Source organism: Aythya marila (genome assembly GCF_965140915.1).
Source record: "Aythya marila genome assembly, chromosome: 4".
Taxonomy (NCBI): Eukaryota; Metazoa; Chordata; class Aves; order Anseriformes; family Anatidae; genus Aythya; species Aythya marila.
This window is the reverse complement of record NC_139045.1, coordinates 5,006,204-5,033,322: the sequence shown is the minus strand read 5'-3', so window position 1 is coordinate 5,033,322 and position 27,119 is coordinate 5,006,204. Positions and strand designations below refer to the sequence as shown.

At 44.2% G+C, this 27,119-nt stretch overlaps 1 long non-coding RNA gene across 1 annotated transcript; it reads left to right on the top strand.

Moving 5' to 3' along the window:
• Positions 1-682: 682 nt before the first annotated feature.
• Positions 683-26,110, top strand: LOC309877240. Its single transcript, XR_014317338.1, has 4 exons — positions 683-1,213; positions 4,753-4,937; positions 9,193-9,343; positions 23,247-26,110. It is a non-coding gene; the product is annotated as an uncharacterized lncRNA (long non-coding RNA).
• The last annotated feature ends 1,009 nt before the right edge of the window (positions 26,111-27,119 follow it).

Genomic DNA, 27,119 nt, shown 5'->3' with positions numbered 1-27,119 from the left:
AGTTTTCTTTAAAGCTCTTGACTTTTTCTTTTAAAGGAAAAGAGTCAGCAAATGTCAAAAGTGACAAATATATATTTTTGGGGGGGAGGTGGTCCACAGTTTAAATTTCATAGATGTGCTCATCGGTCTCTTTACATTTTTCAGTCAGCTTCCCTCTCGCTGGGGACACAGACAGAGGTTAAAAAGATCACTGCAAATGTTTCCAATATAAAGTTAGCAAAGGAATTTGCATGGAATGGCAGCAGTGCTCTAGAAGGCTTGAGTGTAATGTTCAGCATTTAGAAGGGACCCTATTGCACCACAGACAGCACTAGCAATCCCTGGAAAATTAGCCCCTCCTGCGCTTCCCAAACAATCAGCTCATTATATTGCACTGGTAGTAGTATGAAACCTTATTTTGAAGGTTTGGGAAGAAGCAGGCTGCTTTTCCTATAGGTAAAATTAACAAAAGTTTCATATACCTAGATTCTCCTCAGAATAACCCTGGCCTGTTTGCTTTCATCTTAAAACTCGAAAGCAAGCAAGAAAAACAAAGCCATGGATATATACTTCAAAATAATTACAAATGCAGGTATTTTGTTGCCATGCTTTATTTAAAGCTCACCAGAGGTCATAAAAAGAATATACTATATATATATTGGAATTAATAATTTGAGAAGTGCCTATTATATCTCCACACAACCCTTGTAGTCTGCTCGCTGCTGCTGGTTGAGATTACCAGCTATCAGAAAGATCCTGGCAGTGCCAGAAACCAATCCAGCTTTCTTCTTATCATTCTGCTGCTGTGCTCAAGCCTCGAATACAGCCCTGCACTGCCTGACGTCTAGCTAGCTACATGTCTTCAAGCGAGAGGGCTGTAAGGATCTAATTTTACTGACTGACAAGGGCTGCAGAAGCATACACAGCTTGCTCATATCCTTTGTGGAGCTGGAAGCGGAGCCACCTTTTTTCTTTCTTTCTTTTTTTTTTTTTTTTTCCACCACAGAGAGACGCCATCACATATGTTCAGAGGCCGATGAACTGCAAAGATCTGGGAGCCACATGTGACCAGTAGAATGAGCATCAGCCTCGCGCGGAGTTTCAGTGGGAGATGACTTTTGGGAAAGTTCCCACAGAAATGCCATTGTAGCAGTTCTGTCCTTTCTGGGCCTGATTTCATTTATTCTGAGGCTTCCTCACGCGTTCCTGGCACTGCGATGAGACCTTACAGCGGGTATAAAGCACACTTGAAATTGCATCGGGGCCCTTTGGCGTTGCCAGAAGGGTGTGAAAGGGCTGCTCGTGTCAAGAGGAATCTGGCCCACGCTGTTTATCCGTACAGTAGCTTCTGCTGAGTCAGAGTCTGCCTCGCAGCCAGGGAAAAGGAAGGGCTTGTTTTCATTAGGGGACATCAACGCTATCTGGTGGCTGCAGATCACCGGAGCTCAGAGCATGCTGAGGGAGGCTCTCAGAAGACTTTCTGGAACCCCAAAGCAGGAGTACTTCGGTGTTATGAATGGCACAGTTGGAAGGATGAGATTTTCAGTAATACAGCAGCCTCTCCTTAGGGCTTAATCTCCCAAAAGCGGAGAGCAGGAGCTGATCCTTCTCCTGTGAGAACAGAAGGAAAAGACCTCAGGAGGCTGCGACAACCATGCAAGTAGGCAAGCCTTCAGCCAGCTTGCTCATGGAAGTGTGGGCAGCACCTTTTCTGAGGGCAGGTGTATGGTGTTGGTCCTGTGGGATGAGTTAGCCCGTGAATTGCTCGTCTCCTCACAGAGGGGACCAACAAGAGTAGGCTGAGGAAAATGTAGAGAAGAGTATTTTCCTCAAGTTATTATTATTATTTTTTTCCCATGTATTAGGTTAAGTTATGGGGCTATATGTAGGCCTATAGGCTTTTTGGGTAGATGGGTTGGGGGTGGAGGGAGGGGAAGGTAGTGAGGGTAGGTGGAAAGCGGAGGTCTGCTCTCAGAAGGTTGTGGTCTTGGTGACTGTTTGGACAAAATTGCTGATCCTACTATTGCTTTCTCAACTGTTATCCAAGCATTTCATATGAGAGACTAGTAATTTGGTGAAAGCCAAGCATTTCAGAGGCAGTCACCACGCCTGCTGAACCCTGCAAGCCTGTTTGTAGGGCACAGCGGGGTTGTTCTTGCTTCTGCCTCTCTGCTCTGAGTGGTTCCTCGTTGGTATGGGACCATGCAGTGCCCCCCAGCAACATCTCCCTGGGTCCCTGTCTCCTGTAGCACCAGGTACCATTAACCCAGCTTGTTCTTGAGAGGTATGTGGTAAGGATTCATTGTCCCTCAGACAGAGAAGAGGTTTGAGACCAGGTGAGTGCTCTGTCCACTTCTAAGTGGGTTAGAAGCTGCTGCTGGCCTTCTGCAGTTTGGTGGGTTTGTCCCTTCATTTGCTTTCCCTTTGAGCACTCACAAATATTCATACAAAAAAAAAAGTTAAGTGCCCAGCCAAATGTTTTTTTTTTTTTTTCCCCACTACTGTGAGAAAAATTAAATCTTTTGAATGGATGCAGTCAGAATCCTATCCTCTCCTTCCCTTTTTGTTGCCAACCTGAAAAATCACTCATTGCTGTAGTCCAACTTCAGGCATAATGTCAGTGTGTAAGGGACAGATCGTGAAGCTTCTTGCTGTGGTGAGTGAGGGTTTTAGAGTACATACCCAAGAGATTTTCCTTACTGGGAACTGATCTATCATGTTCAGCGTGTGACTTAAGCAGTAGCGTATCCTGCAATTACCATAGGATAATGCTAACTCATTTTTTTTAGAGTTTGCCAGGCCTGTTGGTTGATGTTGTCTACTAATTGATAGTCAGAGGGTTTCTTAGTCACTTGTGGTAATGTGGTCTTCCTCTTTGCCGGATTATCAGTCTTTTAAGTGGGATCCAGCAACTTTCCTTAAAAGAGAGGAATACTAGATTCAGCCAAGAAACACTTTGAAATGATATTTAACCTAAGGCTTCCAGTGTACAGAACATGAAGGGATAATATTCTTTCTCTCCTTCAAACTCATATGCACATGATTAATTGCATTATTTATCCCCAGCAAAATACTGTATAAAGGTCTATCTCTATTCATCTCCTCTGCAGTTCAGCAGTGAGGTATTTTTAGATTCTGTGTACTGTATCTGCTTAGTGTTAGCTTCTCTATTTCATTCATCTGTAGTTTTGCATATATATTATCCTAATAATTATACCAGAATTCTAACGATTCTCTCTTTTATCGTCGATAAACATCTAGCAGTTCATTGAAGAATATAAAAAATAAAATAAAATAGAAGATGGACCAAGTTGCATAACAGAGAGCAACAGTCATGATTTCCTGTAGTCTAACCAGAGCATTTGTGGAATGGTTTTCCTGAGCAGGTTCCCAAGTGCATCCTAAGTTGCTTTTATATTCCTGAGAATGTGGAAGCCCCATTGTCCCCGGGTTTTTCATACTGAAGCATGGTATAGATGTGCTAGGGACAACTCCTAAGTTGGATTGATTTCCAGAGGTGCTGGAGACATAGCCTAGGATATTTAATACTGGTCTAGAAATAACACCCAAAGAATAAGAAATGTGTGAAGGAATAAATCAGATACTCAGAAGGTTTTCTTGTGTCTGTTTCATGAGCAGTGCTCTCCTCCCAGTTGCCCAGTTCATTGTAAGACTGGAGTTGACTGAACTCCTTCACGTTTACTTTTATTTTTTGACTAGGGTCATTCTATTTTGTAAAGTAGGCTACTGTGACAGGTAAACAGGCTGCCACGTGTGCTTCACACCACCAGCTGAGAATGAATGTGCATGTGGATATTCAGAGGTGTGTGACTGATGAAAGACTGACCTGCTATCCAACAGGTAGAGATTACAAGACTTGACATGTGCTCATCCAAATCAGGTTAAGTTTGAATACTTGGCACAGTGTTTGAGCAATACAAGGCTCAAGCTGCTGGATACTTGGTGATCTTCTTGCCAGTTCATTTTGGGGCTGAAGAGTTCTGTTAACACTGCTATGTGTTCAATGACTCTGGTCACATCCCAATCACAAAGCATATTGCTTCCACTCAAACAGGCTGTGGATTAAGTACACAGTCTTGGATTTTTTTCTAGGTTTGTTCTGTTTTCTGGGTCTTTTGGAAGAAGTTTGTTTGAAATAGTCCCAAGCTTAAACTCTGTTATTACCTGTAAGGTAATTACCTAATTTCATGAACGGGCCACAGATCCTCAAGAAAAAACATCTGCATTTGTTGGGCTGGAGCAGATTTTTTCTTTTTCACATTTGTTCATCGTGATCATCAATGATATAGGATTTGGAAATGGTGTTTCAGTTTGGGCTACTAGTTTCATTCTCTTCTGTATAATGTTGTTTTCTTGCCTGCAGATTCTTGTTCTGGGATTTGGCTAGTATGAAATATATTTTGCATTGGCCAGTGACTTCTATCATAGACAAACATAACTTCATCTAATGCTTGGTTCTCAAGGTGTGTTTAAGAACAGGCTGTAGCAGCAGCCCTGCCACAGACAGGCCATCTATGAGCTATTGGATGTGTTTGGCCACCTGACTCGGTAGACTGAAGTTTTGCTCTACCCCAGTTATCTTTCCTTTCGCTTCACATCTCAAAAGTCACCTCAGTCATGTTGAAAACATAGGGTTGGAAGAGATTAGCAACTCCCCTCTCCTATTTTTTTTTTTTTTTTTTGCCATCTGATGTTTTAGCTACAGATGGTGGCTGACTGTAATGATGAACAGCCTGTTCCCTTCTGCTGCAGGAAGTCCGCATAAGGAACAAGAGCACGGATGCACCAGAAGCCTGCTGGGCTCCCCACCGACGCGGTGCAGAGTGCAGGGGCTGTCTGCCTCCCCACCTCCGAGGGGCTGGAAGTGGTGGCACTGCTGAGCTCCAGGAACTGGGAATGGCACAGGAGGCTGCTAGGAAACTGCTGATGCCTCTCAGGTACTTGATACACCTGACTGTTCTCACCTAAGCCTTATTGTTGCCTGAGGTTGGCTATTTTAATCTATGGTTAAAGCTTTTCCGTGTTTTTTTTTTTTTTTTTTTTTTGAGTGGAGATATCTAACCCTTGTGGCCATCTCTCTGCTCAAATGTGCTACTTCTAATGAGCAAGTGCTAGTAAAAACGGCATAGGTCTTCAGAGCAACAAAACTGTTCAGCTCTGAGAAGCAATCCTTGCAGATTTCAACTCCCCGTACTCGTGTCCTGCCTGAAGAGTGAGTAAAGAAATAAGGAAGATCTGAATTATTAAGGTCAGTTGCAGCAAATTCACCAGCTTTTGTCAGACATAAGCCATTCCGTCCCCCTTTGAGACAGAAAAACTCTGAACTATCCAAATAGATCAAAAAATTAATCCAGTCATATTTTTTTTGAAAGGATCCCGAGCAGAACGTGAAGTTGCCTTGATCAGATAGGCTGCGTTATTCTCTAGTTCTACTTTTGGCAATCTGGAAACATGCCTGTCTAGTTCCAGGAATACTGATCCTCAGAAGTGATAGTACTTTAATGCATAGATCACTGCAGAAAAAGCATACGAAGATTATGCTCATCCCAGCATGAGGGAGTTGCTAGATAATATTCAGTGATAACAGGAAATTTGTAGGCTAGGGGTTTGTTTTAATAGTCCATTCTGATGTTTGGCATGGTAAATTTCATGTGATAAACTACATTTTTTCTTTTTTTTTCCCCACCTTAATAAATTCACCAGAACATACATGAAAAATCTTCAGAGAATAACTTAGGCTACAGTTCAGCTGCCCACCTATTTCCTTCTTTCTTCCCTGCTTGCCTCTTCAAAAATTATAAATGTCTGATGTGCAGAAAATGTTTAGGGATAAACTAAAACTAGATCTGAAGTATCTCAAGCATGTAGATTTAAAATAGGATATTTCTCCTATTAGTGACAGATATTCCAAGTTTCTCAAAGGATTACACAAGAAGTCCTTAGGGCTAGGCAGGAGTATGATGATGGATGTGAAAGTAGTGTCATTTTTAGGCATTTTTCAAAAAAAGTGGTTATTTTTCTCCCCATTTGGGAGCTACACAGCAGGATTAATGGTAACTAATGCAGTGTAGGTTTAGACACACACACAAAAATAGTTGCAGCAAGCAATTTAAAGCCTCTCAAACATCTGATATTGTGAATAAATAGGAATACATAAACACATGACCCGATTTGTTGGCACGAGTATGGGATACTCTTTACTATAAAGTAGCGTACCACTCAAAATAATGTCAGGAAAGCAAAATTTTCCTGTGCACGTTCTCAAGCATCCCATATGTACTGCATTTCAGTATGCTGCTGTGTTTTGTGCTGCTTGCATGTGCTGTCTCTGGCAAAGTTTACCAACATTTTACAAGTGTCTGGCTGCACACGCATTACTGGTGGTGATCCGTGCGTTATATTCATTTTACTCGAGGTCATGGGGAAAGCACTGTTTCTGTCTTGGGAAAAAGTTGTAAACCTCGTAGTAGAGTTGCTTTATAAAGCAGCTGCAAACACTTTTTCTCCAGCTGCCTTTCTTCTGCTTTTTGACACTTTCTGGAAAAGATTAGTAATTTTTGAAAATGAGAAGATCATAATCCTATAATATACCTAAGTTTTGACTACTTAAGTTTGACTTTAAGTTTGATTTTAATCAAGTAATTGAGCGTCTTTCCTTCCCCCAACAAAAACATGAAAATAGGGGAGAGATGATTGAAACAAGTGTCCTAGGCAGGCAGAAATTTGCCAATAATTAAGATAGTTGAGAACAGTAGGTTTAGTTTAGAAAATACAGAGATTAAAACAAGTGAGGAATGGACTAATTATAGTTGCAGGACACCTATTCTATATGAGTTGCAAAAATGAGGATACTGGTCCACACTCAGGGGACAGAAGAGGAGTGGAGACTGAGGATGCTCCGCTGTGAATCAGGCGAATAATAATACTTCAGCATGTCTAATCGTCTAATGCTGCAGTGTGTATAAATTAGGGCAAGCTGTATATTATACAAATTAAAAGCAACCCAAAAATTAAAATTAAAAGCAACCCGAGCCTGTCTGCTGCAGAAGAGTTGGCTTTGGTGTTGTCTGCATCGCTCACCACGTGGCTCTAGTGATATGAAAGTGGAAGCATCACTCGCTCCGTTTTGGAAGACGCAGTTGCATCAGCACCATGTTACCGTGAAAGACTTCTCCTATAATTTTGTCTTTGAATGATCTCCAGCAGTCTTTCTGCTTTGCCTTCAGAGATTGGAGTTGGCAAGTACTCAACGATGCTTTAAATCATGTCTTTGGATGCGAACTGAAGGTTTTCCCCGTGACCTCCAACTCAGAGTGCTGCACGTGGGATGCTCTAAGGGGAGCAGGAGCGGTGTCACAGTGGGAAGGCTTTGCAACAGCTGGCTTCAGGCATTGAAAGCCCGGTGAATTAGGGGCATAATCTCCCTGTAGTGAATGCAGAGACAGGCAATTAGGAGGAGATCTTCCAAGTACCTAGACTGTAAGCCTACCTCTTCTGGAAAAACTTCTGAGTTATGGGCATTGCAGCATCTGTGATGCCCATCCTAGAGATATTAAGGCAAAACTCGTTTGTGAAACTGCTGAAAGAGAGGGCCTTGCACTTTGAGAAGAGAGAAATAATGGAACTAAAAAAGCATAGGTTGTGAATAGCAATGAAAAGGTTGGGGGTTTTCTAGTTTCCCTATGCCACAATGTGCTTCCTCTCGAGTTATTTAACAAAAATGGAAGGTGGCCAGCTCTGCTCCTCAGTTGCCTCTGTGGAAATTTATCTCTACTAAGCATCATTGTCTGCTTCTTCCTCCCTGCATCCCTTGAATCTATCTTTGAATCTTAATTCAGTTCCAGGGCTTTGGTAATGTTTAACTATCTTGTTAAGGATCTTAATTTAATCCATATATTGCCTTCAAGTGGTAGTAAAAGCTGGCTAATAAAGAAGTTAAACTGTGAACTAATTTTTCTGCAGCAGGAAGGGCTTGAGGCTGGTGTCCGATCACGTTTTCCTGTATTGGGTCATTGTGAGTCCAGCTCTTGTCCTGGGAGCCATCTGCTCCAAGCTTTTCTCATCACAGGGTGATGTCAGCTGCTCAGGTAGGATGCTAATAAGTCTTCTGTGTCTCGGGCTGAAATCACTTCGTCTCCAGCCTTAGCAAACACTATTTTGTTTTTTTCTGTAGTAAGTACAAAAATTAATGCAACCGAACAGGATGTTTAATGTGAAAGTAGCTGCTGTCCACGTGTCACTGCAAAACCATTCCACCTTGAAAAGATGGGAACACGGGCCCTGTAGGGAGATTTACAAAATCCTTGTGCTTGGACAAGGTTAAAGCCTTGTCTCGGCTTCCCCTGAAACAGAGCTGAGCTTATCCATAGTTTTGATCTTTAGAGCATCAGGCTCTTTGGTTATGTTTGAGACCAGGGGCAGGAATGGGGAAATGCTGAGAGGGCCTGGACCTGGGGGTCTTTCTGGTTCAGGCTGTGAAGGCTTACCAGACAGGGGTTATTAAGCAATCAAAGTGGAGTGTTTGGCAGAAGTAACCAGGCTTCAGAGCTGCTTGAAGTTATCCTGATCTGAGTTGAAGGTCACAGGTCAGATGCTCTGTCAGGTTTCCCTGCAACAAGTTTTCAAAGGCAAGAGCCAGCACTGTGCAAACTCCCAGTGTGAACATCTCTCACATCATGCTGGCAAATGTCTGCGTATGCAGATATACGCGTACGTATCTAATTATCAAACTCCTAGGGTCAGAGTAAAAAAAAAAAAAAGCCACAAAACCGAATCCTTAAACAGCCTGATATAAAGCCATAGATCTCTGCGCACCCAAACTTTTGGATTTTGTCTGTAATGCACATCTCTTCTATAGCCACAAGTTCAGTATACTTGTGCCTCTTAGTAGTTATGCTAGAAAAATACCCAGAGACAGATCTGTGTAATTAAAATCCTGATTACTGAAGGGATCAGCATGTGATGAGGCAAGAAATGGTGGCTAATATCTGATGATATCTCGCAAAAGAAGAGCCCTGAAGCTTGAATTTGTTTAATGCTCATTTGGTTTCCCATACATGAATGATACTGATCATCTTTTGACAAGCGCTGCTGACGATAATGGGTGCGAGTGGGAGCGCTCCTTGTTTTGGTTTGCATTGCTGAGCATGACATTTTAAAGAAGAGAGAGGCATCTGTGTCTAACCTTTCCAGGAGTGCTTCCAGAGTCACGCTGCTCAAGCTCCAGCTGCTTGCTTTTGTGGGACTAGGTGTTTACAGAAGCTGACCCTGTGACCCACCACCAACCAGCACATGTCTCCTCCAGTACTGCTGAAGGACACCACTGCAGCCAGCACTGGTTTGGGTACGTGTTTATAAAAAAAAAAAAGTTACATGATGTGTCTCCTTTCGTGATCAAGGGACTGGATTTGATGACCTAAGAATCCCTCTGAGAACTAGATATGCTCAAATATTATCTTTTCTCGTGAATTGGTAACTTAGCAAGGAAAAAGACCAAAATTACTTTTTTCCCTCTGGAATGACAGTGTTTCTGAAAATCACATCCATTGAGAGCTCTAGTTAGGCACTGACAAAGAATCCTTGCCTTTAATTAAATTGTATTTCTTGGTAGTGATTACAGTTATCATTTTAATTATTTTCAGGAAGTACAATACCACTGGCTCACACTGGAGCTTTTCAAAACGCGTCTCTTTACCTAGAAGGACAAATAGCACGCTCTGATCTGTGAACTCATGTGATTTTCAGATACTGTAGTTAACAGAGATTAGTGTTTCTATGATTTTAAAGATTTAGCTGTCATCTTTCATTTGCATTTAAACCTCACTTTTCTTCTTTTTTTTCTCCTGAGGGCATTACGGAAGGAGTTTCTTGTTAAATTTATCTTGGAGTTATCCAAACTAAGAAAAAAAAAGAAGGAAATTAAAGAATATCCACAGTTTCCATGAATAGTGTGGAAAGGATGGATATTATTCGAGCTTTATGGGGGGGGGACAGAAGGGCAAGAAAAGAATGAAGATGAAAAACAGTTCTGCCATGTAGGTCAAGAGGGCATCCCACCTTGCACAGGATATGGTGCAGACTGAAGATAGTGTCCCAGGGCTTGTGGGGTGGGTATGACTTGCTAGAGTTCCCTGTCCAGCAGTCCCCTGGTCCTGCTTATCTGCTCCCTGGTACTCCAGCCTTAATTATGCAAATCATCTCCCATCCCAGCACACGAGCAAGGGAACCCAGCCCTGCTGTGTGAGGGGCACACGTGGTGCTGTTTGATGGAGCGTGTGCATCCATGTGGGTTGCCTGATGGGAGCTGCATGATGTTCCTTCCTGTCTCTGCCTAGGGAATGATTGAGGAGGGACCCACTGAATATCTTTAATTGAGAGTAGTACACATCTGGGCAGGTGATGAGCCCCCTGAGGGGCTAGTTCAGCCAGGAACTAGGGGTTACTTGTATTGGCCAGGGCTCACTGGATTAGGCACAGTAACCGGACAGCTTCTGCTCCAAACCACTACCAAACAAAAAGGAAAACAATATTTTACTACCCATTTGGTAGTTGAAATGATACGAGCTCTCTGAAATTGGTTGCAGGTAACAGATGCAAAAGATGCTGTGAAATGAAGCAGATTGAATGAAATTTCCCAGATAGGGAAGGGGGAGTTTCTCCAGCTAAGAGATTTAGTTCTTGTGTAAGTATCCGATTTCAGTCTGTTAGCCTCTGCAGTGTCCTCCTCTGAAGTACTGATTCAGAGGGTATGATGCAGCCTCTGACAGCTGGCCCCAGACTGTGTGCCGCAAGTACACACAGAAGTCTTTCAAATAACAGATTTCACCTTTAACACGAGGGACTCGGTACTAATTCCTCTGATTTCCTTGGTGTCTGAAATTACCAAGTAATTTTTAAGTGGTCTGCCGGGTGACAATTGCTGCAATCACTCACTCCTTGCTTGAAGCTCAGCGTATCTGTTTTTTCTCCTCGTGTTTTCTCACTTCCCAACCACCTTTAAAGTCTTTCTCAGAAGTTGTTTAATTGCCCACGTGTCATAATTCCCCACACCCATTAAGTTATCATCCCAGCCTGCAGCATTCCCATATATAACTTTACCTCTACAAGGAAGGAGCAGAAATCAAATACCACATTCCACTTTTTGAAAGTTTCTGCTTATTAGGCAATTTCAAAACTGCATCTATTATATTTTCATATCAACTCCCCTTGCTCTTAAAATTTGTGCTTTACCCTTCAAATGTTTGTATAAACCTTTAATTCTCCTAACCCTCCTCCAGCTCTGATCATCTTATTTTTCCTTTTCTCCTTTTGATTTTTTTTATAGCCTTTTATAATTTCTTTCTTGCAAATCTTAACTGGCTCTGCCTTCTCATTTAGCTGCTTCCTCCTTCTCCATTTCCAACAGAGGTAATTCTTTGTCCTTAGAGCTTTGAGTGGTCCCGCGTGAACACTCATCAGTTGCTGGTGCTGTTTTGCTGACAGAGGTGTTGCAGTGTGCAGAACGGGAGCGTCAGCAATGCTTGGACCTTGATTATGAGAAGACCCTCCCCTTGCTGCTTCAACCTCCCTTCCAAACACTGGAGGGGAGGGGAAACGCCTGGTGGAGCTGATGTATTAATACACATACAATAGCACCGATTGCCTGCAGGAGTAAAAATAAAACCCGAACACCTAACTTAAGAACAAAATTAATTTTAAAATGTAGGTCATATGTTAATACAGCTCCAGAAGTAACCTGTAGAGCACCACCAAGCACATCGGAGGAGTGTATTTTGCTTTTTTGTTGCTGTCTTTGCCACTGTCTGTGCATATACAACTAACTGAGCCACCAGACCCGATGGCCACGTCGATGAGATGATTCATAGAATCATAGAATCATAGAATATCCTGAGTTGGAAGGGACCCTTAAGGATCATCAAGTCCAACTCTCGACACCGCACGGGTCTACCCAAAAGTTCAGACCATGTGCCTAAGTTCACAGTCCAATCTCTTCTTAAATTCAGACAGGCTCGGTGCAGTGACCACTTCCCTGGGGAGCCTGTTCCAGTGTGCAACCACCCTCTCTGTGAAGAACCCCCTCCTGACGTCCAGCCTAAATTTCCCCTGCCTCAGCTTAACCCCGTTCCCGCGGGTCCTGTCACTAGTGTTAATGGAGAAAAGGTCTCCTGCCTCTTGACAACCCCTTACGAGGAAGTTGTAGACTGCGATGAGGTCTCCCCTCAGCCTCCTCTTCTCCAGGCTGAACAGGCCCAGTGACCTCAGCCGTTCCTCGTACGTCTTCCCCTCCAGGCCTTTCACCATCTTCGTAGCCCTCCTCTGGACACTCTCCAACAGTTTCATGTCCTTTTTATACTGTGGTGCCCAGAACTGCACACAGTACTCGAGGTGAGGCCGCACCAGCGCAGAGTAGAGCGGGACAATCACCTCCCTTGACCTACTAGCGATGCCGTTCTTGATGCACCCCAGGATACGATTGGCCCTCCTGGCTGCCAGGGCACACTGCTGGCTCATATTCAACTTGCTGTCTATCAAGACCCCCAGATCCCTCTCTTCTAGGCTGCTCTCCAGCGTCTCATCGCCCAGCCTGTACATGCAGCCAGGGTTTCCCCGTCCCAGGTGCAGGACCCGGCACTTGCTCTTATTGAACTTCATGCGGTTGGTGATCGCCCAGCTCTCCAACCTGTCCAGATCCCTCTGCAAGGCCTTTACGCCCTCATTTGAGTCCACAACTCCTCCAAGTTTGGTGTCATCAGCAAACTTGCTCAAAATACCCTCTATTCCTACATCCAGATCGTTTATAAAAATATTGAAAAGTACCGGTCCTAAAATGGAGCCTTGAGGGACCCCACTGGTGACCGCCCGCCAGCCTGACGCAGCTCCATTTACCATAACCCTTTGGGCCCTGCCCGTTAGCCAATTGCTCACCCATCGTATGATGTTTTTATTTAGCTGTATGGTGGACATTTTGTCCAGTAGGATCCTATGGGAAACCGTGTCAAAAGCCTTGCTGAAGTCCAAAAAAATCACATCAGCTGGTTTCCCTTGGTCCACCATACGGGTGATCTTATCATAAAAGGAAATCAGGTTAGTTAGGCAGGACCTACCCTTCACAAACCCATGCTGGCTGGGACCAATGACTGCTTTGTCCCCCAGGTGCGCCTCAATGAGTCCGAGAACCAACTTCTCCATGATTTTACCAGGCACTGACGTGAGACTGACAGGCCTGTAATTGCTAGGGTCTTCTTTCTGACCCTTCTTGAAAATTGGCACAACATTTGCCAGCTTCCAGTCTACAGGGACCTCTCCAAATTCCCAGGATCGTTGAAAAATAATTGATAGAGGTTCCGCGATGACATCCGCCAGCTCTTTCAGCACCCGGGGATGAATCCCATCCGGACCCATGGACTTGTAGGGATCCAGGTGGAGTAGCAAATCCCGCACACGTTCAGGGTCAGTTGGGAGTTTGTCATCCCCACCGTCCCGGTCCTCCAGCTCAGGGCACCCTGGGTCCCGAAGCCCATCATCGGCATTGAAGACAGAGGCAAAGAAGGCGTTAAGCGTCTCTGCTTTGCCTACGTCATCGTCTGTGAGGAGACCTTCCCTATCAAGGAGCGGCCCTATGTTTTCTTTAGTTCTCCTTTTTCCATTTACATATCTAAAAAAACCCTTTTTATTTTCTCTCACAGACACAGCCAGCTTCAACTCTAGCTGTGCTTTGGCCACTCGAACTTTCTCCCTACAAACACGAACAGCATCCCTGTATTCTTTCCATGACGCCTGGCCCTCCTTCCAGTAGCGAAACACTCTCTGTTTCCGCCTAATCTCCATTAGAATGTTCCTGGTCAGCCACGCCGGCCTCCTGCCCCGCCTGCCTGACTTGCGATATTTTGGAATTGCCTTATCTTGTGCTTCTAGGAGGCATCGCTTAAAGAGTGACCAGCACTGGTGGACATCGAGGCCTTCAAGAGCAGTTTCCCAGGGGACCTTACTGACTAGTTCCCTGAGCAGCCTGAAGTCCGCTTTCCCCATATCTAGGGATGAGGTTTTGGTGGCACTTTTCCTTCTGTCACCATAAATTTTGAACTCAACCACTTCATGGTCGCTATGACCGAGGCGGCCACCAATCACCACATCTCCCACTAGACCCTCTCTGTTTTCTAGCAACAGGTCTAGGAGGGCACCTTTCCTAGTTGGCTCCGTTAGCACCTGTACCAAGAAGTTATCATCTAGGTGCTTCATGAACCTCCTGGACTTGCTCGTGTCAGCCGTGTGGCACTCCCAGTTAACGTCCGGCAAGTTGAAGTCCCCCATAAGGACAAGGGGAGTTAATCTCGAGGCCTCTCTTAGTTCTGTAAAGAATAATTTATCGGCGCTATCATCCTGGCCAGGCGGTCTGTAATAGACTCCCACAACGACATCCCCTTTATTCGTTCGTCCCTTGATCCTTACCCAGAGGCTCTCAACTTTGCCATCGCCGACCTGAAGTTCCACACAGTCCAGCCCCTGCTTCACATACATCGCCACCCCACCACCTCGCCTACCCTGCCTGTCCCTCCTGAAGAGCCTGTAACCATCTATCGCAACACCCCAGTCACAGGACTCATCCCACCAGGTTTCGCTTATGCCGATGATGTCGTAGTTGCGGGACTGGGCCAGGACTTCTAGCTCATCTATTTTATTCCTCATACTGCGTGCGTTTGTGTAAAAGCACTTCAGGTGCGTCTCCTTACACTCAGCACCTTGTGGATCTGACCAAAGGACCCCACTGGCACACAGCCCCTCTGATTCTAGCGTACCATCCCTTAGGTCTTCACCGGCTTGCCTGGTTTTAGCCCCTTCCCCCTTCGACTCTAGTTTAAAGCCCTATCTATCAGCCCTGCCAACTCCTGACCTAAGATCCTTACCCCTCTCCGAGAGAGGCGCATCCCATCCGGTGCCATCAGGCCCGGTGTAGCATAGACCTTCCCAAGGAAGGAATTCCTTCAATTGAAGGAATTCCTTCATCTGAAGTTTGGTAATGAAATGGCTTGTGTGCTCTTGGGATGGGGGAGTGTCGAGAGCAGGCTTTGGGGCAGGTGCATTGGCCTGGCAGCAGCATTTGTGTTGTCAGCTGTGCTCTGAGTGCTCCTGTTCCAAAGCATCGGGATCGACCACTGTGAAGGCCAGGCCAGTGATTTTTGGATTTTTGGTGGCTTTTCTGCTGCGGTTGAAGTTGTATCTTTGCTGCACAGCCCAAGGTACTTAATGGGGGCTGTGACAGATTTAGAGCTGCACAGTAACAGCTTATGAATACCATATGCTGACTTGGGTTATTGGGCTGTTTACTGCATAATGATATTGTTTAATTTAATACAGAGGGATGGAGAGAAATAAGCAAGAAAGAAAGATGCAAGATAAGCTACTTTTCAAAGTCTGTGTAATAAGGGGTAATGCTGAAACAAGGAAGAGGGGAGAGCTCATCAAGAAGAAAGAAGCAGTGGCATTTGAAATAAATAAATAAATGAATCACGTCTTAAGACATTGGGTGTTTGAGCCCCTAGAGCACCTACCTGGCAAAAAGCTGAATGTGTGTGAAGAAAGTGAGCTTGATTATATTTGGAGAAAGCAAGGACAGCCATGCAGCAAGCATATAGCTTCCCACCTGCAGAGGTAGATGAAGCGTGCACACGTGTCTTAAAAAGAGAATTCAGTGATGCCAGTTAGTATCAGTATCTTAGGAGTTTATTTTCGTATCAGCTGTTTCACAACACTTAAGGATTTGTATTTTCCTCTGAGGTAGACCACTTTAAATATTGTCCTTCAGTTCTTGTATCAAAAAGCTAAAGAAATTGGCAGGTGAGCTGCTTGGGTACCTGATATGTCACACCTAGCTAAGGGAGCACAGCTGAGCTGGCGTGGGTGGAAGCACCAGAATCAAGAAAAGCTGCCTTAAGAAGGTAAAAGCAGGTCCCTTGGAGAAAGAGCAGAAAACAGATGAAGGTGCAGCTTCCCAGAGCTGCAACAGGTTGCCATTTGAGGAGGGACTCACCAAATTTCATGATTCCAGTGCTAAGGACTGGTAGCAATTTTGTTGGGCTGCTTCAAGCAGCTTGGCATGTGGCTCCTGGCATGAAGCAAGTGAGGGTGGCATAAGAACAGCAGCATTTTGCTACCACAAAAAGCAGTTCCTGTGGCCATTAACATTTGGTGAGAGCTGGCCGGATAAGGTGGTAGCATGAGGTGTTGAGAAATGACCTACGCACCTTGTACTCAGATGGTCATCCTACTGAGCAAGCAGCTGCCCATTTAAATATCTGCTTAATTACAGAGGCGCCAGCTTGTCCCACGTTCATAACAGTTGTGCCAGCACTTTTGCAGTGAACCTTCATTATCTCAGTTTTATATCTGTCCATAAAATGTTGCTCTAGGCAGGTATGTGGTATATAAGATAGGAGGGAGGAAAAACTTCAGCGCCCATTGCAAGCTAAACTACAGGTGGGCACGGTGCTTGTGAGGAGAATACCTCGTAGGCTTAGGGTGAAGGTATGCCTGCTGTGGGGGAGAACTGGGACCCTCCTGCTGCTGAGGGGCGAGCTGAGAGCCTCTCACCTTGCTGGTGACTGCCTGGTGGGGTCGTGTGATGCTCCCGTTAGCCCTGGGAAGCACAAAACGAGCTGTGGCACTGTGTTTGTTGGCCTGGCAGCCCTTGGTTGAACTGGTGGTTGCCACATCTGCCACGCTACAACCCTCTGAGCAACCACCTCGTGGCTCTGCTGATCCATAGCCTCAACTCTTGCATGAGAAGACACGACACATTTTCCATCCCCCTTAGCCTCTTTTGTCTTTCTCCTTGGCTTTTATCTTTGGGGTTTTTCCTTCAAAGTAGGAGCAGCAATTATTTTTTTTGTTTGTTTCATGGTGTTTCCCATCACAGGAACCCACAAACAAAAAAATTTAGCAAACCAATGTTACTGATTCCCACACGACTACGCGTTTTTCTGTAGCTCTGTGCTCCTTTTCTTAGAGGCCTAGATTTCAGTGCTACCTCTCAGGATAGATAAGTTATGAAGGACAAGTTATTTTCTGCTTATCTTTTCTAATCTGTTTGCCTCTCCTGCCTCTAGCTGAGTTGTCCAGCTGTCCAGGCACTTCTGTAGTTAAACCGTCACAGCTCTGCCTGGCTTGAAACTGTTCAAGGGCCTACTCCTTTACAGCACTCTGGTGACATAGGTAAGTGCTATTTACCCCCATTTAGCTGAGAGACTGTAGCCCAAGTGAGATTTAATGACTTCTCCAGAGGAGAGCAGCACAGACAACAAATGACTGAGTCTGATATGTCATAAGTAAAAGGCATCTTTCCTCCTTTTCTGGGGAACTCTGTTTTTAAAGGAAAAAATCAGGCAAGGTATTTTTAAAAAGCTCTAAACAAGGTGTTTAGTGAGACCGTCTCATACCTTAGCTTATAATCCCCCCAGTTGTATTTTCAGACTTGGAGTCTAAATGTGCACTGTCAGTTTTGCTCATCCATTTTTTATGTCTGCAGGTGTTCACTTCTGCTATGTTCGTGCAAATCAGGTATTTAAATGTCAACCCCCTGATATGATCGTGTCTTTGGTTTATCTTCCCCGTGTCGAGGTAACTGCAGGGGCCTCTGATTATTAAGTAAAGGGAATTAACAAGACAAATGTAAACATTTGTTCAAAAGGCTTGTACTTGGAAAACTTAATTAGAGGGCATGAAGCCATTAAAGAGTAAAAGCCTGTCGGCCTGGGGCTGGCAGGGAATGCTGGCCTTCACAGCTACAAGCCTGGCCAGTTTCTCTACGCTCTGCAGTTTTTTGTTTTTACAGAAACAGCTGGAATAGTCCCCTTTCTTTTTCCCTTCACAGTTAGGGTTCAGGCACATCCTTTCCCCATGCTCCATTGGAATACTTTATTCAATGTCTATTTTTGACAGCATCTTAAATATATCTATGTCGTCATTTCTGATGCCTAGTCTGGTTGGTGTTGGGCTTTATAGAAATGCTCATTTAGTGTGAAAAAGGAAAAAAAAAAAAGTCCTGATTTTCTTTGCTGAAGCACATGTAAATATAAACATAGCTTAATCTGCAGAAGATAGAGAAGTTGCTAACCGAGTAGGAAGAGCACCAAACCTCAGTGCCTGGCAATTTCTCTATCCTAAAACATGCTCTGCTTCCCACTTGCTGGCAAGTATCTTGTAGGCCTTTATGTGGCTTGTGAAGAGCACGTCACCCAAGGGAGAAGGAAAAAAAAATTGCATTTTTCAAGGTCTGAAAAATAATAAAAGAAAAAAAACCTAATGGAATCAAGAGAAGTGGTGTGTTTTGCTGCTGGTGTCACACCAAACCTTGTGTTAGTTATGTCACTAAAAGGGCAGAAGTGTGTAAAATGAAGAGTAGGTGTTGGGTACGCGGGCTGGCTGCCTGACTCATGTGAAGTTTGTCAGTGGGGGGGCTCTGAAGTCAAATTTCACACCTCACCTAAGTTTTGGGAGGCCGCTTCTTTAGGATAGCTGGAGGAGGTGCAGGAGGTGAGCTAGGAATGCAGGGGAAGGAAGGTGAGGATGAGAGACTGCTGGGTACTGGTGTAGGGGAATTGTCCCTGGAGCCAAAGGAACTCATCTTTGAGTCCTTAGGGTATTCTTCAAAGAGGTTCAGCATGAATGTCCTGACAGTCCTCCCCTTGCCAAAGCAAAGAAGAATTCAAGACATTGCAAAGGGGTGGCCTTCTCTTGTGTATTGTCAGTAATCCACAGGGATTTTGGAAGGCCGCCTTGTTCTTTGAGAGCTGAGTGTTAATGGGTGTGATCAGCTGGTGAGCTCTTGGTCTTCTTATCAACTCCTTACACCTTGTGTCTTCCTGTGCTGCCCTGTTCCAAGAATTACATGCGATGTGTCCAAGGGCTCTGCTATTGCTCTGGTGATTTCATTTAAGTAAAACAGAGCTCCTGAGGATCACAAGTTGCTCCTCTTAAAGGTTCCTTTGGGGTTAAGATTGGGCACTTCATTGGGGCTTGACCAATGGTCCAAGAAACGTAGAGTCTGTTACACAGGTGCAAGTCCAAGTGCAGGTGCTGTGTAAGGAGGACTGTGGGGTTAGTGCTATGTTACTATTGCTGAGGGAATGCAGTCCCATGGTGACTCCTTCTAAAATAGATACCTATTAGCATTAATCCTCTTTCTGTATTCTCCAAAGAGCTCTTTGACGAGGGTGTGTGCAGGACAGGAAGCGCTTGACAGGATCCAGCTCCTGCTCGAATTCCTCTGTTACGAATGAAGGGAACAGAGACCCTTCATCTCCAACCCAAGCTCTGCCGCGGATGGTCGGATGGTCTCTCTGCTGGGGTATGTGGTGGGGGACAGCCTCCAGTATCTGTCAAAAAGGCCACCCAGGAGCTATGTAGGTTCGGTGAGGGGTAGGTGCTGAAATTTATGGTCAAAGCACGGACCTGCAGCCAAGAGCCTCTGAAACAGAGTGCTGAGATGTGTGCTGCGTGGGATTGCACGGGCTTTGTGATCCCCAGCGAGGCCATCCATCTTCCCTTTCCTGCGTGCGATGGATGGATGGCCACGAGATAGCTCCTGCTGCTGCTAAAAGAAGGGTAATCCTCTCAGTCAGCTGGGTGCCTTATAGTCCTGTTGGGCATATCCAGAGCTGGAGGAAAAGGGGACGGGGGGCTGGCGGGGAAAGGGCATCCTTGCTGCAGGGGCTCCACACCTTTGACTTGAAGGCCGTATGGGTCAATGGTTAGAGGACTCAGGACGGGTTATCCAGCTGAGGTTGTGTAAATGGGATTGACAGTGACATCAGGCCTAGGAAAAGGCCCTAATCAGAATTGTAACTTACAGGTTATTTAATGTATATTGCTTATAATCAGTACATTTAATGGACGTGAAAAGGAGTAATCTGGCCAAGTGGATTGGCTGTGGTGAAAAGAAAGTTTCTGTGAGGGATATGTATAACTTGGCGTACTGTAGGCCTGAGAATTTGAAGAAGTTGGAGCTGAATTTCACTGACTTGGAGTAGTTCAGCTGATGTCAATGAAGTTGCAGATCACGAACAAAGTCAGGATTTGTCTCACTATGGCCTTCTTTGAATCCACACTTCCTTGATCCGTGGTTGTAGCTGATTTACAGTTAGTCAGTGACTCTATAATTCCAGACTTTTCTGCCAAAACCCATCAGCCTTCCCCATGAAGATCTAAGCTTTTCTTCGGGAAGGAAATAATTTAGTTAATTTGCTGAATAAGTATGTGGTAGAGTTTTGTGGGTAAGCCTAAGGGAGAAGATTGAAATCACAAAACACATTTGAACATCAGCTGGCTGTATGAAATTCAACACAATGAAAGTCAAGACAATGACAACAGCAATTTAAGAGTTTATTTAAAAATCTGTAGCATTTTGCTGCAGAGCTGTGTAGCGACCTAGGCTTTGAAATGCTTGTTGAGTAAGATGGGATGCTATAGCTTGCGTTATATGAAGATTTGGAGTCACTAATCTTCCAGTCACTAATCAGATAGTGACTGGAAGAGCATTACTTCGTAGAAAGTCTGAGGACACTCGTCCCTTGTTTGCTATCTAACAATTGGTCTAGCTATCTCTGCATGTAAACTTGTAATCCTACAAATATCCTCAAGGAAATCTGCAGCCAACGTTTGCATTAAGGGATCAGTCTGAAATGAATGCTGGCAATGGCTGCGATAAATCCCGGCTCTCCCAGAAGTTGATTACTGTGTGATCAACTCCTGAGCGCCCTGCTGGCCTTGTATCTCTTTCATGACACTGAAAGCTTTGCCCATAGCTGGATTGGTTCAGACATGAAGATTTGTCAGTGGAAGTTCATCAGACCAAGTAGCTGATTTGAGCAACCAGTGGGTTTCACTGTTCCTTGCAGGAAATCCCAATCTGAGAAGCAAGGCAGCCAGAGGCAAGAGGATTTAGTGTCTTCCAGGGCATGAGTGTTATAGGACCATCCTGTTCTCCACAATGGGGAAAAAAAAAAAGTTTTTTGTGTCTGTCCTGACTTGGGCAGGTGGCTCTGTACCAAACTGGAGGTGGTCTTGAAGTTATCCTGGTAGCTTAAGATTTGGGTTAGCAACTCTTTAGGCCTGTTAAATGATGAATTGAGGTCAGAACCGAGACATTTATCAAAAGCACTAGTGATGATAGTGCCTCTATTTCTGTGGAGTCTGCTTAAAGGACTATGATGAAAGGAGAAAAAAACCAAACCCATACAACAAAAAAGCACTCAGCAGCTGCCCCTCTTGGTAGTTTGGGATATGGAGAGTTCAACACAAAGAAATCACAAACAGACAAAAAAAAATCTGAAAGACTTGGTTCTGTAGTGTTTCATTTAGGTATCTCAAAACTACTTTTCCTGTATGGGGTATTGCAATCTCCATGTTCAAAGCAAGGCAAGCTCTTAAATCAGATTAGGTTATTGATAACGCGGCCACCTCTCTGTCGCCTTCCTGAAAACTCAAGCTTGTGGCATCACACTTCATAATGAAGAAAGGCTGAAACCTATTTTAAGCAAAGGAAGACTTTTTACAGAATCCCATAACTCCAGAAAAGGCAATAAGAAACTTTAAGGACTTGAGGGAAAGTGAGATTGCAGTGTTCTGTATTAAATCCTGCCCCATCTCTGACCACAGGGTAGGTTAAGTTTCATCCCCTTGTGGTGTGGAAGCCGGGAGGAGGCGCAGGGATGTTATTCACCCCAGGATCCCGGAGTGGGGACAAATGACAATATTCTTCACACTGACCCCACTGCATCAGCCACTGAACTACAGGGCTCTGCTGTTAATGATGCTAACAGTTAACTGCTATGAATTTCTCTGGGGTTTCACCTTGGTTCTTACGGTGCTTATTGTGGCTTAAGCTATCAGGATTCAGAGTGCATGCGAGTGGCGTTTTGTAACTGAAAGGTGTTTTCCATTTCCATTTTGTTCATAGCCCTTGAATTAAGTCACCATGGAAAAATGCCAAATAATACACCCTTTTTTTTGGCAAATAAATGCTAAAAACTTGATGCCTCAAGCATATTACATGCTTTGCAGGAAATTCCCAGACTCTTACAACAAAGACAGCCAGGCACCATATCAGCTCTTCAGAGCAGATCAAAATTGCAGTTTCTTGCAGGAGCTGTGGAGCAGAAGGAGCTGTGGTGCTCGCCCCTGGGAGCACCGTTCGCATGCATCTCTTACTCGGTATGTCCTGGCACCCGAGACTCGTCCTGTGTTCACTGTCATTAGGGGGGCATTGTTATAATAATCAGATACCCACGGCAACTTCAAAGTGCTAAGAAAAATAACATTCACATTTATATTTCCCAGTTCTCTCATACTGGGAGAGCCTGTACAACACGCTACTGGTGTACTATGGCTTATTTCCTGTAGTAGGAGTGCTTTTTTATGTGGGAATACCTGAACGTGTTTGGGGTGAGTAGGTGACTTCACCTCACAGCCTGGAGTTTAGGAGTTGTAGAGGAGAGCTGGGCACCCTGCTATGCAAAGACCCAACTGTTTGATTTGTATCTGTGCAGCAAGTGCTGATAAACCTAACCACGTGTTAATGAAGTGTTTTACGTGGGGTAAGACTGGATAAAGCAGAGCTGCACTAGACAAAGGGCTGAGCCTGGAAGCCACATTATTAATAAGCTGCTTGCTCCCAAACAGAAGGATCCAAATTACCTGTTCCCTATTCCTGTTCTGTTGCATCAGCTTTCGGTGTCTAACATGCCAGTAAAAAGTCACAGGAAAACAGACTTCGGTGCTGAAGTGGTACAGCACACAATGAGGACTGAGCAGTTTGCACATGTGCAACCCTCAAGGCAAAATGAGGGGGATTTGGCCACGCATGTCTCCGTTCTCTTCCCCTTGTTTCCTGCGTGCTGCAATGTGAAGGGTGGGATTCTCCTCTGGGCAGGGCAGGAACCCTTTGTGGTGTACCAGGACCAACCTCTCTTACATAAGTGTCCACCCAAACTATAAGCTCTGCATCTGAAAAGCTCTGATTTGGGGGGAAAAAAATAAATCCAGAGCCAAATCTGGACTTTGCAATCCACGTCCCTAGGACAGCTTGGAACAATGGCTGTTTGCTGCTGGTACGTGTACATGACTCACGCTTTGGGTGTTGCTGACTCTCTTACTCTATGACTGGAGAGAGGGGAAAAAAACAACACACACACAAAGAAACCCAAACAACTAGGAGCAAGACTCCTAACCTCATCCTTACGTTTCATTCACAGATAGCAAAAATCGGATGTGAAGCTGACAGAGCAGGATCAGGAGGCTTTGGTTCGCACCGCCGCTGCAGGCAACCACCGCATCCTGACGTGGACCAGGGAGACATCCCTGAATGCCGCCTTTGTTTCATGCCAGGGAGTTTCTTTGGATGAAACTGATCAAAGGGAAGCGTTATTCCACGCACTGCAGCATGAGTCTGCCTGAAAACTAACTTCTGTAATTTCTTTTATGGCTCTTATGCCCTCTGGAGTTCCTACAGTGAGCTTCCCTTGCCTTTGGTTAAGAGAGGTGCCTGGGTGACCCAGAAAGTTTTTTCCCAGATATGTTTTGCTCAGGACAGAATGAGCTTTTATTCCTCCTCTTTACCTGTACCTTTTCATGTGATTGGGCACTGGGATATCACATGGTGAAGTGAGCGGTTAAGTAATTTCCCTTGTCCTTAAGATCTCAACACTTTTATTGTGTACTTGAATCACACATCCCTAGCTTCAGGCTGCTTTTCCTTGCCATAGCTTTTTGAAGACACTGGCAAAATTCGGACTCTTGGCACTCCTTGTGATGTAACATATAATTTTATCAGGTAAGTGACCTCCTGAACACCCTAATACTGTGAAGGAAGGCAACTGCCCAAAGGATGCCGAGGTCAGTGTGTGAGCACTTAATTTTGATAGCAAAACCCCCAGTGGTAAACATTTGTGGGAGTACCATGTGTCTTAGATGCAAAGCCTGCCTGATAATACAAAATTATCTTAAACAGAACCGGGATTTAAAATTTTGGTTTCAAAAAGAAGTTAGGAATTGAGTTACTGATACAAACCTGTGCGATCAGGAACCTGAATTTGTAGCTTGAAGACTCATGCAATGGAGTGAAAATGCTCAGGAAGGCTCTGGAAAAATTTCCCTTCTCCCTCAGCTTCTCTTCTCACTTATTTGATTGCCTGTGGAGTACTGTGTTTGTCACCCACCTCAGACTGCCTGGGAGTCTGAGAGGACTTCTAGGATTTTGAGTCTGGAAAGCATTTTATGGCTCCAAAGTCAGGCTCTGCTGTTACTTAATATTTGTGTGGAGCCACAGGTGATTTACGTGGCCTCTGGCCCAAAGACATCGCAATCTAAATTGAACTCTACAAGACAAGATGCTGAGAAAGATAACAACAAAGCAAGGAAATGAAGGAGGAATCCTCTGGACAGGTTTATGGGCTGTTTGGGAAGTACCATTATGCAGCATGTCAAAAATATTTTGCATTTTTAAAAGTAGGGCAGTGATTAGCCTGTTATTATGTGGAACAACGTTGTGGATTACGGAGCTATAGGAAATAGTCTTAAGGAAAGGGGTTGCATGAAGCCTGTGGGAGCAGATTCATCATAATCAGACTGTTGCAGAAATAAATAGCCTATCTGACTAGAAGGCCTGGGATATTTTTGCTGCACTGAAAGGGAACAACGTACTGCTCGGGAGCATTTCAGTGTAAGATGAACATGTGAAACACCCAACACGCTTGGGCTTTCTCTTGCAGCTGCTTCTGAATTCAACCATAAGCTAGATAAAAGAAGGATCCTGCCTCTTCTTGCTCCATAAACATCAAAATAAGTCTTTCTATATGCTAAAAAAAGAGGAAAAAAAAAAAAAGTGATCTTGTTATGGTTTACTATTATTTGTTTCCTCTTCTGCTTTGGGTTTCTGAAACTCTTCGGACTTTTGGAATACTTAATTTTCTTTTCCTGGACCCTTTGCTTCTTTTTATCGTATTCCCCACACCAACTGAGACTTTCTGTAGCTATTGCAGGCTTTTGTTTTCCCAACCTCTTGGACCGATGTCCTGAAGAACTCCAAGCCCTCCAAGTGGCATTTCTCAAGCAAAGTGCTAGTTGTATGTCCCTCACTCAGTAGCAGTACAGTTATCTGTGTTGTGCTGATGCTCTTGCTACAAGGCAAGCTCAGTATTTTAAACACACCAAGTTAAGTTTTAGTGTTGTTTTGTGACTATCTGGAATTCTTTTCATCTCCATCCTTCTGTTTTCTCAAGTGTGTGTCACGATTTGTAATCCCGCATGCTTGCATAGTATCAGTCTTTATCCAGGGAAATAAATTGGATATAATTAAATATAAAGGTGACCTTTTAAATCCCAAAAAGATGATGCATGTAGACAAACACCCAAATAATTAACATTAAAAGATGTCTCCTCAGCCTGCGATCAACAACAATGTCCTGGCCAAATTACACCTATAAGCAGAGCCAAAGAGATTTCCTAAAGCTCTCAGCATTTTCTTTCTTTACCATGACTGGCTTAACTCTTTCTCTGCTATAACCCTTGTTTGTTCTGACGCTTTATAACATGTCTCTTACCTCAGAGCTCTTGCACTCTGTGTGCCTTGTGATTTTCCCCATGGTCCTACCTCACAGCAAATGCAGCATGCTCCACAAGCCAAGCGGGAAGCTAGGATAGTTTATCTACCTTGTTCTAGCCAAGGCTTTGATTTTAACAGGAAATGCCACTGGAGGGAGGAAAATCTTACCAAGCAGGCAATTTTACAATTCAAAATGTGAGAATCTTCCTACTTCTAGGAGTTTGTGGTGAAATGCCCAGGGCTGTTGAGCTGCAAAGGATGCCTGGGTGCTGCGGGCCAGAACATGGGCACGACTCCATCGCTGCCCTGATGCCTAAGTTTTTGCCCAGAGGAAATCAGAGGGTATCAGACCGACTGTGTGCACCCAAGGCCATCAGCATCCAAGAGAAAATGTGTGGCTGTAGCTGGGAAGTGTTCTCAGCATCCCCAGTTCAGACAGACCCACCCAGACCAGAGTTGGACTGATTTTATTATACCATCCTTGGCGGAGCCTTCTGGATGTAGGAAGGAAGCACTCACTGATTCTGGAGCATGAAATACGAGCACAGTTGGGGGTTTTTCTCTTCCTACTGCTTCTGCTTGGAGCCAAAGCAGCATTGTCCTAACTCATAATTTATGGCCATTCTTTTTAGCAACAAATAATAAAAAAAAAAAAAAAAAACATGGTAAGAAGCTTTCTGGCATCATTTCCTCCAGTTTTCTTTCTCTTAATGCAGTCAGATGATTCATAATTAGAAAGAGTGGCATACTTTGCTCACTCTGTTCTGGTTATACAGAAACTCATTAAGCACCATGCATCCAAGTGCACTGTTTTATGTAAACAAGACCTCTGAGAGAGAGATAGATGTCTGATAAAGATGAAAAGAAAAACAGACTAATACCAGGCCACATTAATAATGACCATGTCATGCTCTTAAAAAAAAAAAAAAAAAAAAAGCCAAAAAAAATGTAATCTGCTGTGCAACTATTGCACGTTTCCCTGCAGGATGGGGGCAAGGTAAAGAGCAGAGATGTAGACAGAATGGCCAGCATCAGATTTGAGATCCAAATGATTTAATTGCAGCTGGATTTGAAACCTTGCATGATTTTTCTTCTGTGAGGAAACAGGACGGTCTCTGTTGTGTTCCCAAATGCTCAGGACTGGTATCGAATAAATGTGGTTGTGTTAACACTGAACGCTTCTAAGCTAATGAAGTTGACAGACTTTGTCCTGCTACATGTAGGTAGGATTTAAATTATCCACGTATTTAGCTGTAGCTTCTGATATTATAAGGTAGTTAAACCAAATGGATAGTTCAAGTTCAACACTCTTCTGCCTGTATCCCCTGGCTACTTAAAGTAGCCAGGACTCATGACCTTAAACACCTCTAGGTTTTATAGTTACCCATAGCTAGTTTTATAGTATATACAATTAAATATTATAAATATGTACTTACATAGGTATATAAATATAGATGATGCGTATACCTTTTTCCCAGTGCAAAGCAGTTTGGGGCTTGACCAGTTTGAGATTTGAGATAGGGGA